At 45.4% G+C, this 12,211-nt stretch overlaps 1 protein-coding gene across 2 annotated transcripts in view; it reads right to left on the bottom strand.

Moving 5' to 3' along the window:
* VPS35L (VPS35 endosomal protein sorting factor like) overlaps positions 1–12,211 on the bottom strand; it is a 130,721-nt gene that overhangs the window by 30,430 nt on the left and 88,080 nt on the right. The window lies entirely within an intron of this gene.

The following is a 12,211-nucleotide window of genomic DNA, read 5'->3' as shown; positions in this document are numbered from 1 at the left end:
CTTGACACTGATAGAAAACATTGTCTGGGAGACTTCTCGATTTTATCTTAACAATTAGACCTCAAATCCTACTGTGCATGAAATCTGTTCTTCCTCACAGTTTTAGAGCTCAGAATAACCATGTCAACATCATATAATACTTTATTTTGTAGCTATTAGAAGCCAGGGAAGACAATTCAAGATAAAAGGGATTAGATATGTTTAAAAAAAAAGACCTATAGAAAAAAGGAGTAATCAGATTCCAACTCATAACAAATATTATTCCTGTTCCATGGTGGAAAGAAAAAAGTAGCAAGTATAGGAACTGGCTTCTTCTCCTTCCTATGCCTTCCTCCATTTAAATCTCCTAAGGTTTCATGGGGGCAACCAGGTTTCTTTTCTATATTCCATCTTTAAAAAAAAAAAGGACAAAAGTTCTGTGGTAAATATATTCACAACAACCAAAAAAGAACACCTACTGAGACTGCTTATGTATAACCAAATACCTCATGGGATTTGGTTTCTTGGTGTGGTGGTTTAGGGTTATGGTTTCATGGGCCATTGCAGTTAACTGCCCTAATACCACCTTTAGTGCTTCTGTTCTACCTCCTAGTTTGCTGTGTAGTGCCTGGGGTCTTAAAAGCTTGCAAGCTGCCATTCAAGGCACAACAATTGGTCTCTATTCACCTGAAGCAAGAGATGAAGAAGAGTCAGGGATCAGAGGAGGTAATGGAATGTGTGGCCAATTGTCTCCATGAACAACTGTCTCTTTTGCCATGAGACCAAAAGAACTGAATGGTGCCTGGCTACCATTACTGAAAGTTTTAATCAAAGATTCTATAGAATAATCCTTATTAAAAGGGGGAAAAATGGAGTACAGAACTGCAACTTCTCGTCGAATGTAGACTTTCTGGAGCCATGAACACTGGCTGAATGAACCCCCAATACAACTGCCCTGAGATAATCTTTAAACCTTAAGCCAAAAATATCCTCTGAAGTCTTCTTAAAACCAAACAATAGTTTAACTTAACTAGTAAAGAATGCCTGCCTTGAGCATTATGCTCTTTTAAGATCTATCTATATGGGATCAGGAAGCCCTGGTGGTATAGTGGTTAAGTGCTACAGCTGCTAACCAAAGAGCTGGCAGTTCAAATCCGCCAGGCGCTCCTTGGAAACTCTATAGGGCAGTTCTACTCTGTCCTATAGGGTCGCTATGAGTTGGAATCGATTTGATGGCACTGGGTATACGGGATCAAACTGACAACAGCAACTCAAAAGATTAGATAGGAACCTTAGGGGGCAGTGAGTTTATGTCAATGGGGGAAGAACAACTTGGAAAAGGAGGGTGAGAACGGTTGCACAGCTTGAAGAATGTAATTAATGTCACTAAATTGTGCGTGTAGAAACTGTTGAACTGGTATTATGTTCCGCTGTGTATATTCTCAACAACAACAACAAAGACTCAGGCCTGACTGACCCCAACCCAGAGTTCATTCTGTTTTAGATCCCTCATTCTTGGAGCAGGGGTCTCTTTTCAGAGCAGCACTCTGTGCAGTGGGCCAACATGTCCTTCAGCACTGCTGGGTTCTGGGCAGAACAAACACAGCCACAGATCAGCCACAGACAATGGTTAGAAAGCCCTATAAAACAAAAAAATCATACACGTGAGGAACGTGCTTCTTAGGTCAATCAAATACAGGAGATCAAACAGGCAGCTCCTGTCCAAAAGCAGGATGAGAAGGCAGGAAGTGGGCGAAAGGACACAGGGAACCTGGGGTAGAAAGGGGGAGTGTGCTGTCACATTGCAGGGACTGCAGCCAATGTCACAAAACAATATGTGTATAAATCTTTCAATAAGAAATTTTTTTTAAGTTTTTTCTATAGTAATTTTTTTTAGCAATACCCAGGCAATATAGGTTTGTTGCAGAACTTTCAATCACCGAGTGTACAAAATAGTCAAGTATGGCCGTAAGGTTGTGTGGGACAAAGAACGTAGTTTGGCCTTTCGATTCTGGTTTCTGAAAGTAACCCAGGCAATCAAGGTGCCTTTGTTTTATGCAATTAGGGTCTACACAGGCCCCATACCTGGCTAACTTCAGAAATGGAGGGGAGCCTGATGCAGTCATACATATTCATTGAGGTATCCATGACTAGGGGACCTGGCACCTTGGAGCTCTCTCTCTGGTGCTTCCTGGACCAGTGAGAACATTCACACTCAAGAAGGTGTGACACATCCTGGGGACAATGAAGGCCCCATGCTGGGAACTCACTCAGATCTTGCCTTATGTGTCCTTACGCTCGTATCCTTTCTGGTTATAATATATGGGTTAACTGTTAAGTATGGGTAACAGTCTCCATGAATTTTGTGAGCTGTTACAAAAGAGAATTAAAGAACCCACAGGGGCAAGGAGCCAGCAGGGGCTGGAGGCAGAGTGTCAATTTGGGTAGACCCAGCTCTGGGTGGCTGGGTAACAGAGAAAGGCTGGGTGATAGTGAAAGAATAGAGTCCTTCTAGTTTGAGACCTAGTTCCAGGGGACTAAAGAAAGAGAGAGAGAGGTGCCAGCTGATCTGAAGTACAGGGAGTTGTGCAGACTCCTGAGCCTAGGGCTGCTCCCTGATGACCTGGCCTCAGGTACCCAGGGATGCTTTGACTTGGCTCAGGATAGCAACGGATGAGATCTGATCTAACTCTGGGTGGTTAGGGTCAGAGAGAGGAAATGCCACGGAAGTGGCTGGCGACAAGGAGTGGAAATGTGGGAAGGTGAGGTCTGGATTCACTTCCTGATGGGAACTAGATTCATGCTGATTCTCACCACAAAGTTAGTGATAAAGGTGGGGTTTGCCCACCCTATCCCTTCTGTAGTGAACTCCACACAAGTAAATAGCCAGCCAGACAGTCAAACAGAGTTTCTGAGGGGTGGTTGTTATTGTTGTTAACTGTCGTCAAATCAGCCCTCAACTCATGAAGATTCCATGTGTTACTCCATAGAGTTTTCTTGGCTGTAACTGTTATGGAAACAGATCAGGCCTTTCTTCCGTGGCACCAGCAGGTGGGTTTTCTGAGGGGTATCTCTTTCATTTTTTACCAGGAGGAGGGGGATGGGGAAGAAGGTCATATACCACTGTGGACTGCGCTAGGGGAAGTCCACCCTCCTCGGTGCCTCACTAGCATCAGGCGTGACCCTAAGCTGAGGTGTGGTGCACACCTTTAGGATTCAGCTCTGCCCTATACAATATATGTGCCAGGAAAGTTGTGTGACTGGCCCCTCCATGAAGTGAGCTGTACCTCAGGGTTTGAGCTCCCTAGACAGCTCCACTTCAAGGATTCTTCTTCCCGAGGCTTTAGAAGGTTCCACACTGTGCTCCGTGGCCTCCTTGTGCTCCTGCATACAACCCAGGGCTGGTGCTCTCTTCCGAGCACATCCACCTGAACAGCCCGCTGGAACCTCTTTTGCATACTGAGGCTCCACATACAGCTCTGTCTGAACAACTGGGTTCCGTGTTCTAAGAGACTAAAATACCAGTCAAGTGGACAACTGTCAGGAAGCTTGAAAATGCTCGGAAATAAGAAGCAGGTTGCTCATTGTCTGCGAGAACAAAATACTGGAAAGAGCCCAGATATCTTTCAAAAGAGGTTTGGGTGGGGAAAAACGCAAAGAGGAGGTGGGGAAATAAATTAAAGCACTTCTAAGAAATAAAGAAATAGAAGACACAACTATTACAAAGAATAAGGTGAGTCTGCACAAATGGACACGGCACGGGGGGTGGTGGTGGCAGCAGGCAGAAGCGAAGGGAGAAAGACCAAGGTTTGCTGGTAAGTGAAAAAAGCAAACTGAAAAACATTGTGGAAGGTACAATCTCATTTCAGGGGAAAAAAATAAAAAGTACATTTGAGAATATATGGATAGATGTGGAGAGAGGGAGAGGCAGAGAGGGCATATGAGAATGAACGAAAAATAGATATGTACCTCAAAAAAAAAAAAAAGCAGATCTGGTGCCACACTGGTTAAACCCCTAACTGCTAGCCAAAAGGTTGGCGGTTTGAACCCACCCAGCAGCTCTGCAGGAGAAAGACCTGGTGATCGGCTTCTGTAAGATCACAGCCTAGGAAACCCTATGGGGCAGTTCCACTCTATCACATGGAGTCGCTATGAGTCAGAAATTGACTCAATGGCACACAACATCTCAAAAAAAAAAAAAATCCAAAACTGTTTACAGTGGGTTTTTTTTAGGGGGGAAGGGGACCAAAGAGATAGAATACATTACTGGGAACTTTTATTTTGGTGCTTTTTACTTTTCTAGGTTCTACATTTCGGTTTTGTTGGAATTTTTTCAAATAAGCATGCACTATTTTTGTAACAAAATTAAGATGTAAAATAACGCACAGATTGTCAATTCTTTAACACGGACAGGACGGTATCCCCAAACAGCCTCCGTACACAGTAAAAGTCAGCTAGGTGGAACAGTGACCTCCAAGGGAGTTCATCTTTTTGTGTCCTTGGCTTTGGCAACACAGAACATGATTCACTGCATGACTCATAAGAGATAGCCAAGAAGGGATAACATAGACCGCCTTCGGAGATGGTGTGTTGTTTTTTAAATAATGCATTAGGTCAGTGCTAGTGGAAATCTTTACTACTTGTCAGAGTCATAACCTCCCAGGGCTAGGCAAGACCTACAAGGTAATTCACTCCACTCCCAGACCTTCAGTCCATCACATACCCTGTGGCCCCCCAACCAACTCAGACAGACAGCTATTCTATTCCAGGATTCCTAAGAAAGGAAATATCACCATTGCTTAAGACAAAATGCTTCAAAGGGTTGAAGGCTCCCCGCACTTCAGCGTACTTTCTTAAAGAAGGGTTCTGGCTACAAGAATTATTCCCACTCTCCCAAAGTCTATAAGCCCCATTGATAAACATGTTTACTAGTCCAAGAAATTTCCCATCACTATAAGCTAACCTAAAGGTCAGCAGTTCAAACTCACCAGCTGCTCCATAGGAGAACAATATGGCAGCCTGCTTCCATAAAGATTACAGCCTTGGAAACCCTATGGGGCAGTTCTACTCTGTCCTATAGGGTCACTATGAGTCGGAATCAGCTCAATGGCAACGGGTCAGCTTTGGCTTGGATTGACAATTTTGATTTGATGGAAACTACTGTATAAAATCCAACATTAGGACATATGCTACTACTGCAGACTTTTGTCTGCAATTAAGATGTGCTATCATCAAGAGACGGTATGCTTTTGGGTCAAGACTCATGGTCCAAACGGCCAAGTTAGCCACAGGCAAGCTATCATAGAGATTTAATACTATTTATGACTAAATTGTTTTTGTAATAGAACTTGTTATTACAACGGTTAAGTTTGAGGATTTAAGGGCTATTCATTCAGTTATATGTATGTAGAGCAAGACTTAAAGAAACATGAACCCAGGGACAATTAAATACCTTATTCATTAAGCCTTAATTGTTACCAATGACAGCTTAATCTAAACTAGATTTTACCACCTGGTTTATGCATAATCCCCTTTAAATTCACTCCAAATATTCATACTTAATGTGAAAAGTCCACTCAGCACACAGTAATTACTTCTCCGTTTCAGCAGTATCAGCAGGTTGTTGTTGCTCGGTGCCACCAAAGTTGATTCTGACTCATAGGGACCCCATGCACAACAAAACGAAACACTGCCCGGTCCTGCTTTGTTTCTGCCCATTTTTGCAGCCACTGTGTCAATCCATCTCGTTGAGGGTCTTCCTCTTTTTCGCTGACCCTCTACTGTACCAAACATGATGTCCTTCTCCAGGGACTGGTCCTTCCTGATTACATGTCCTCACTTCTAAGGAACATTCTTGCTGTACTTCTTCCAAGACAGATTTGTTCATTCTTCTGACAGTCCTTGGTATATTCACCATTCTTTGCCAACACCATAATTCCAATGCATCAATTCTTCAGTCTTCCTTATTAATTGTCCAGCTCCGTGTGTGAATATTCAGGTCTCTCGTGAATATTAGCCTGGGATTTCCCTAAGCAGAAAGCATCAACAGGGCTCTTCAATCTTTGAATTGTCAGGGGCTCTCTTGCTGAGCCAAGCACACTCAATCCACATGCAACCAAACGTTTATCTCTGGGAATGAGGAAAACATACCTTTTTCCTCATCCTTGCAGTAGTTCACGTGAGGTTGTGAAGGTCCTTCTGTAAATAGTAGCCTGGGATCTACCTAAACAGAAAGCGTTAGGTTTTCTTTACGTTAATTCTGGCTCTCTGCTTCCTAAACAAGTTTATTTAATGTCAAGTCTATAATAACTGGTCTCAGAACAACCATACTCACCGAGGATTAGAAATAAAACTTTGTATGAGGATTTGGAGTCCTTGGGTGGTACAAATGGCTAACACGCTCAGCTGCTAACCAAAAGGTTGGAGGTTAGAGTCCACGCAGAGGCACCTCAGAAGGCCCGATGATCTACTTCCAAAAGGCCACAGCCTTGGAAACCCTATGGAGCACAGTCCTACTTCTGCACGCGTGGGGTTGCCATAAGCCGGAATCGACTGGACAGTGTAACAACAAGACAGCTGAGAAGCATATGACCAAACGCAAATAAACAATTTGCAAGTCCTCTGTTTCTCCTAAATACTCCGGGGTGATGGGTGGCTTTACACCAAATTCCCAGTCTGCAGGCAGCACCAGTGTACACAAAGGGGCAGAGCCTGGAGCCTCTGGCAATGAGGCACCATTAGCATCCCATGTGGCCCACCTGAGGGTTCAACAGGAGCTTACCTATCAGGTTGGAACCAGCCCTGGCAAAGCCATAGCCTGATAAAGGCAGAGAAAAAAAATGAGTTATGGCGGAAGATGTTTTATAAACAGTTGAAAGGGAGGAAGTTTAGGGAGGCAAACAAAAGTGGCCCATTTCCACGCGCTTCATTTAATTTATATTTAGCTTTCCCCTTCTCGGTAATTGAATGCATTATTTATTTTGGCCAGCAAGTGCTGTGTGTGGCTTTAAGAACAATAATAGGCTTTTAAGGTCTAGCGCCGCAACATTTAAAGACTCAAATAAAAATCATCAGATAAATTATTCAACACAAAGTAGACGCCACATTCCTGCTCCCCTGCGGTACCTTAAAGGGAGTGACAAGGCGGACGAGGAGCCCAGACTTCTAACACCGAGGGCGCCGTCTTTAACAGCCTCTTTGCACAGCGCACCCTTGCGCAGTGTATGGGGCTGTGCTCATACTGCTCGCCCTCAGTGTGGACCGAGGGCAGCACAGTGCTGCACAACACGAAGAAAGCCACATGTGACCAGCCCAGATGGGGTAGTGCCGGTCAGGGCTCACACCTGGTCTGGCTTGCATGCATTGAACTGTGTCCCCCAAAATATATGTGCCAACTTGGCTAGGCCATGATGCCCAGTATTGTCATCTGATGTGACTTTCCCATGTGTTGTAAATCCTACTGCTATCATGTTAATGAGGCAGGATTAGAGGCAGTCATGTTAATGAGGCAGGACTCAATCTATAAAATTAGGTTGTGTCTTAAGTCAATCGCTTTAGAGATATAAAACAGAGAAGGAAGCAGGGAGACAGGAGGACCTCATTACTACCAAGCAAGAACAGCCAGGAGGAGCATGAGTTCTTTGGACTGGGGGTCCCTGTGCTGGGATGCTCCTAGACCAGGGAAGATTGATGACAAGGACCTTCCCCCAGAACTGACAGAGAAAGCCTTCCTCTAGAGCCCGGCACCCTGAATTTGGACTTCTAGCCTCCCAGGCTGTGAGAGAATAAACTTGTGTTTGATAAAGCCATCCACTGGTGATATTTGTTACAGCAGCACCAGATGACTAAGACACTGGCTTAGCCCTGAAAGAGATTTCAGACAGTGATGCTCGGATTTTCTCTACAGCAGAGGGCTGTCTGGCTGGAAGGGGAGGTGTGTAGCTGCATTCTGCATTAACGTTTGACATGAGCTGGCAAGTGTCCTTATTAGAGAAAGAGGGTGGTGGTGGTGGTGGGATTCTAGGGTGGTGCGTGTGCCCAAAGCCCTGTCCAGGTGCCACTGCTCATTTGGAAGCTCCTTGGTAAATACCAGCATCTCAGGCGATAGAAGACACAGCTGCTGAGGCAGTGCAGGCGTCGGAGGTGATGAGGTGCAGCTCCTCCACATGGCGCTGGCTTGGTGGGCCCGGACGCTTGGGTGAGGGGAGGGTTGAGACCCTCGAATGAAAGCTGAGGAGACTGACAGGGGTGCTGCCAGGATGGAAATGCCCCCACTCAGCTGTGTCTGCACTGGTACTGCCAAGGAGGCCCAGTGGGAGTGAGAAGTCTTAGCAGCCTTGGGTATATGCCAGCAGTTGTTTGTCAGCTGCTATCGAGTAGCTCCCCGACTCATGGCGACCCATGCACAGGAGACTCAAACACTGCCCAGTCCTGTGCCGTCCCTGCGATGGCCTGTAGGTCAGACCTTTGTGAGCCACAGGGTTTTCACTGGCTGATTTTCAGAAGTAGATTACCAGGCTTTTCTTCCTAGTCCATTTTAGCTTGGAAGCTCTGCTGAAACCTGTTCAGTATCATAACAACATGTAAGCCTCCACTGACAGATGGGCGGTGGCTGTGCTTGAAGCGCACTGGCTGAGAATCAAACCCGGGCCTCCCACATGGAAGGTGAGAATTTTACCAATAAACCGCCACTGCCCTCGTGTCCCAGAAGAAAGGACAGTAAAAGCCCAGCAGTTTCCTCCAGAGAGTGTGGCCTGCTGCAGCCTGGGCTGGTTTATTATTTTCTGAACGCAGCTGATACTTCCTGTTTTCTCTGCCTAGAAATGCCCTCCCTCTGCTTTTGCCCTGACTTTATGACACGTTTTAGGTCTCAACTTCCATGTCAGATAATTTGGTGGTAGTGGGGGTGGGGGGCTTCCATCAAAAATGGTGACTGAGTTTTCAAGTGGGTAATCCCTACTGCAGCCCTTTCCTCTACAATGCCTATCTTCCTATTCCTGAACGCAGCACTGTCAACTTCTGTCATGCAACATTGGGGTATTTATCTTGTGAGGTTACTAAAAATGGTTCAATATTCAAGTCTGCAGAGATGTACCTTTGCATGCTATTTATGCACATAGTTTAGAGTGGATTCAGTCATCCTGATAACGTCACTCACTTGCACTTTGATGGGTATACCTGAGGAAGAGAGGGAGGGGAGGACCAGCAGCTAACATGCTGGAGATTGCACAGCAACCAGGGCCATGAGGGGACCTCTCGGGGGTGTGCTCCAATGATAAAATAAAATATAGCAGGGAGGGTGCAATGCCAGCTCATCCGGAGTGGCATCAAGACGTGTGTGCAAGCCTTCATTAATTCGTAAAACATCTCTGGAGTCCCTACACTGTGTAAGACAGCAAGGCACACACATTAGACAACGTGAGCGAGAACACATCTTTCTTTACTATAAAGGGATCTGATCTCTCAAAAATCATTCCAACGGGGTGGACTCCTTCTAAGGGTCAAAAACCAGTAATTCTATTCTGATCTCAACAGTGAGTTCTGCCCACAAACACAATGGTTAAAGAAAGCCAGGAAGGGACACAGATTTCTCCACTGTGGAATAAAATAGACTAACATGCCAAATAAATCAAGTTTAGAACCTGCTCCCCCATTTCGGGTGGAATGTCCACTAAGTCAGCAGGTCAACGTTCTACAAAGGCTATTGCAAAAAAAAAGTGCTAGGCATTTCACTAATCTTTCTTATTTTTTTTGAGGAGGCCAGTGGATGTCTACACTCTGGATTCAGACAAAGGAAACTGCAGAACTGATAAGGGTTAGGAAACCAACAAAGAAACGGCCCTCCTCAAATAGTTCTTGGAAGCAGCAAATCTTTGGTGAGGTGGGAGTCTTGACTTAGCTTGAGAATTTTTGTTTTGCCTCTTTAAAAAAAAAATAGTATGAAGCACTGGTAGTGGATCCAGTCATAAACTCACCCAGGATCTACAACATTCAAGGTCATGGTCCTGAGCTTATCAAGCTGGGAAAGGCACATGAAGGCTTTCGGAGCCTCCAGTCACAGTTCACAGCTCTGGCACCTGATGCTCAGAATCTGTTCCTAATGTTACAGGTGAGACCAAACTCAGGCGTTTCCACCCAGTGGGAACCTGCTGTTCCTGAGCTTTCAAACAGGAAACCAGCTGACGAGAAGATTTAAAAATATCTAACATCCAAGGAAGCGACTTCTGATTTCATTTGGAAAGTCAACAGGTTTTTGGTGGTGGCTGTTAATTTTTGTTTCATTATTTTGTTTCTTGCTAACCCATCATTTTTATCAAAACAGGCATTAGGAGAAAGTTCCATGTTTCCTAACACATGATGAGGACAGGTGCCTGCTTTTGTGGGGCTTACATTACTAGTTGAGGGGGGGAGGGTACCAGAAAATAAAAAAACAGTTGCCGTCGATTACAACTCATAAGCAAGCAAGCAAGCAAACAAACACAAGTAAGAGAACATCAGATGACGGTGACTGCTATGGCGATAGTAAGGACGATGCACAGAGCATGGTGGGCTGGGGAAGTACTGGCTACTTCAGCTAAAGCAGTTAGCACCTCAAGAGGTGAGGCTTGATTCTCATCACCTGCCTGGTAATTAAAAAAAAAAAAAAAAATCTGGGAAGATCATTCTAGAAAGAGTAAACATCAAGTGCAAAGGCCCTGGGTTAGGAAAGAGCTTAGCATGTTCCAAGAACAGAAAACAGCCTGTGTGGCTGACGCATAGCCCAAGATGAAGCCAGAAGGCAGCCAGGCACCAGATCTGATGGGGACCCTTGAGGCAAGGCATTTGGTCTTACTACAAATGTACTGGGAAACCACTGGAGTCCCCATAAGTTGAAAGCAAAACCAAGAAGAGTCTGGAAAGGCTTTTGGATAACAATACTTGAAGACTTTGGTGACCAGAGCTTCCCCAGACCAGTTGGGATACCAATGATGGTGAGAACTGCCAGGGCAAGAGTTAAAAAATGAAAAAGGATCACTTTCCAACTGGAAAGAGTCAGGCAGCAGGTGGCAGTGCTAATCCAGGCATAATCCCTGATGTTGGGTAGGAGAAGTGAAGGTGGGGGAAGAACCATCACTGAAAACATCGATCGACCTCACACAGGGCTACAGAAATCCCCAAAGTATGCAGTTAAGCTTTCCTACTGTCTGCTTTCTAGAACCCCAATCTCAGTGCTGAGAGTATGGATCCGAGTCAGATGGCTCAGGGGCCGAGTGCTGCTGGCTCAGTCATTCACGAGTGGACCTACCTCAGACAAGCTCCCTACCTGTCCCTGCCTCCATTTTCTCAACTGCGAAATGAGGCATCAATCACAGGACTGATCCCATGTGACTACTGGAAGGAATAAGTGAGACTGTGTGCAAAGGGCTTGCCCCATGGCAAACGCTCAATAAATGTCGCAGGATTTCTTTTACTCTTTGTGTAATGGCCTGCTGGAAGTGTGCCCTGCAGCCAACTTGCCAGGACTCTGACCATGTGCCCGTGGCACACTTGGTTCCAGTAGGTGACAAGTCTATCCTAGAGCAAACACTTGGAGCACTCCGCCTGAGCACTTTCCCTTGACTCCAGTGAGAAGCAGACCAGAAAAGCCAGGAAGTCAACGCCCCCAGAAGCAGTTCTCAGCCATCAACAGACTGCAGTAAAGGGTAAATATAAATAACCGAGCTTCTGCCCCTCGGGTGGGTTAACATCAAGGCATGTTTGACAGCATCTCCCAGAGGTCCTGGGGGGGAATGAACCTTAGCTGCCCACAGCAGTAACCTGCCCATTGATGCATCCATTATTGGCTTCCTTCCCTCCCTGTTTTACCTCCCCATCACCCTGCTGACACCCCCTGGGGTCGCCTAGAAAATAAACTCCTTCCACTCATCCTTGCCTCAGGCTCTGCTTCTCTGCCTGGTACAGAAAGATCAATCCTGAGCAGAACTGTTTGTAACAGCAAGCTGTAGGGTATTTGCTCTACACAGATCAGATTCTACTTGTGTGTCTCCGGGGTTTCAAGCAAACATCAACACCAACAAAAAAAACTCAAATGAAAATAAACATGCATCTCCTGTGATTAAGCAGTCCGAACTTTCGAAATCTTCTACACATACTCAGCCCAGGATGTCTGAGCTGCCTGACCTGGGCAGTCTGAGGTAGACTTAAGAAGGTTCTTACAGGAAAATTAAATATCTATGCTCTACAACCTTTCTCT

This window comes from Loxodonta africana, chromosome 12 (assembly GCF_030014295.1).
Source record: "Loxodonta africana isolate mLoxAfr1 chromosome 12, mLoxAfr1.hap2, whole genome shotgun sequence".
Classification (NCBI taxonomy): domain Eukaryota; kingdom Metazoa; phylum Chordata; class Mammalia; order Proboscidea; family Elephantidae; genus Loxodonta; species Loxodonta africana.
This window is presented reverse-complemented; position numbering and strand designations above follow the sequence as displayed.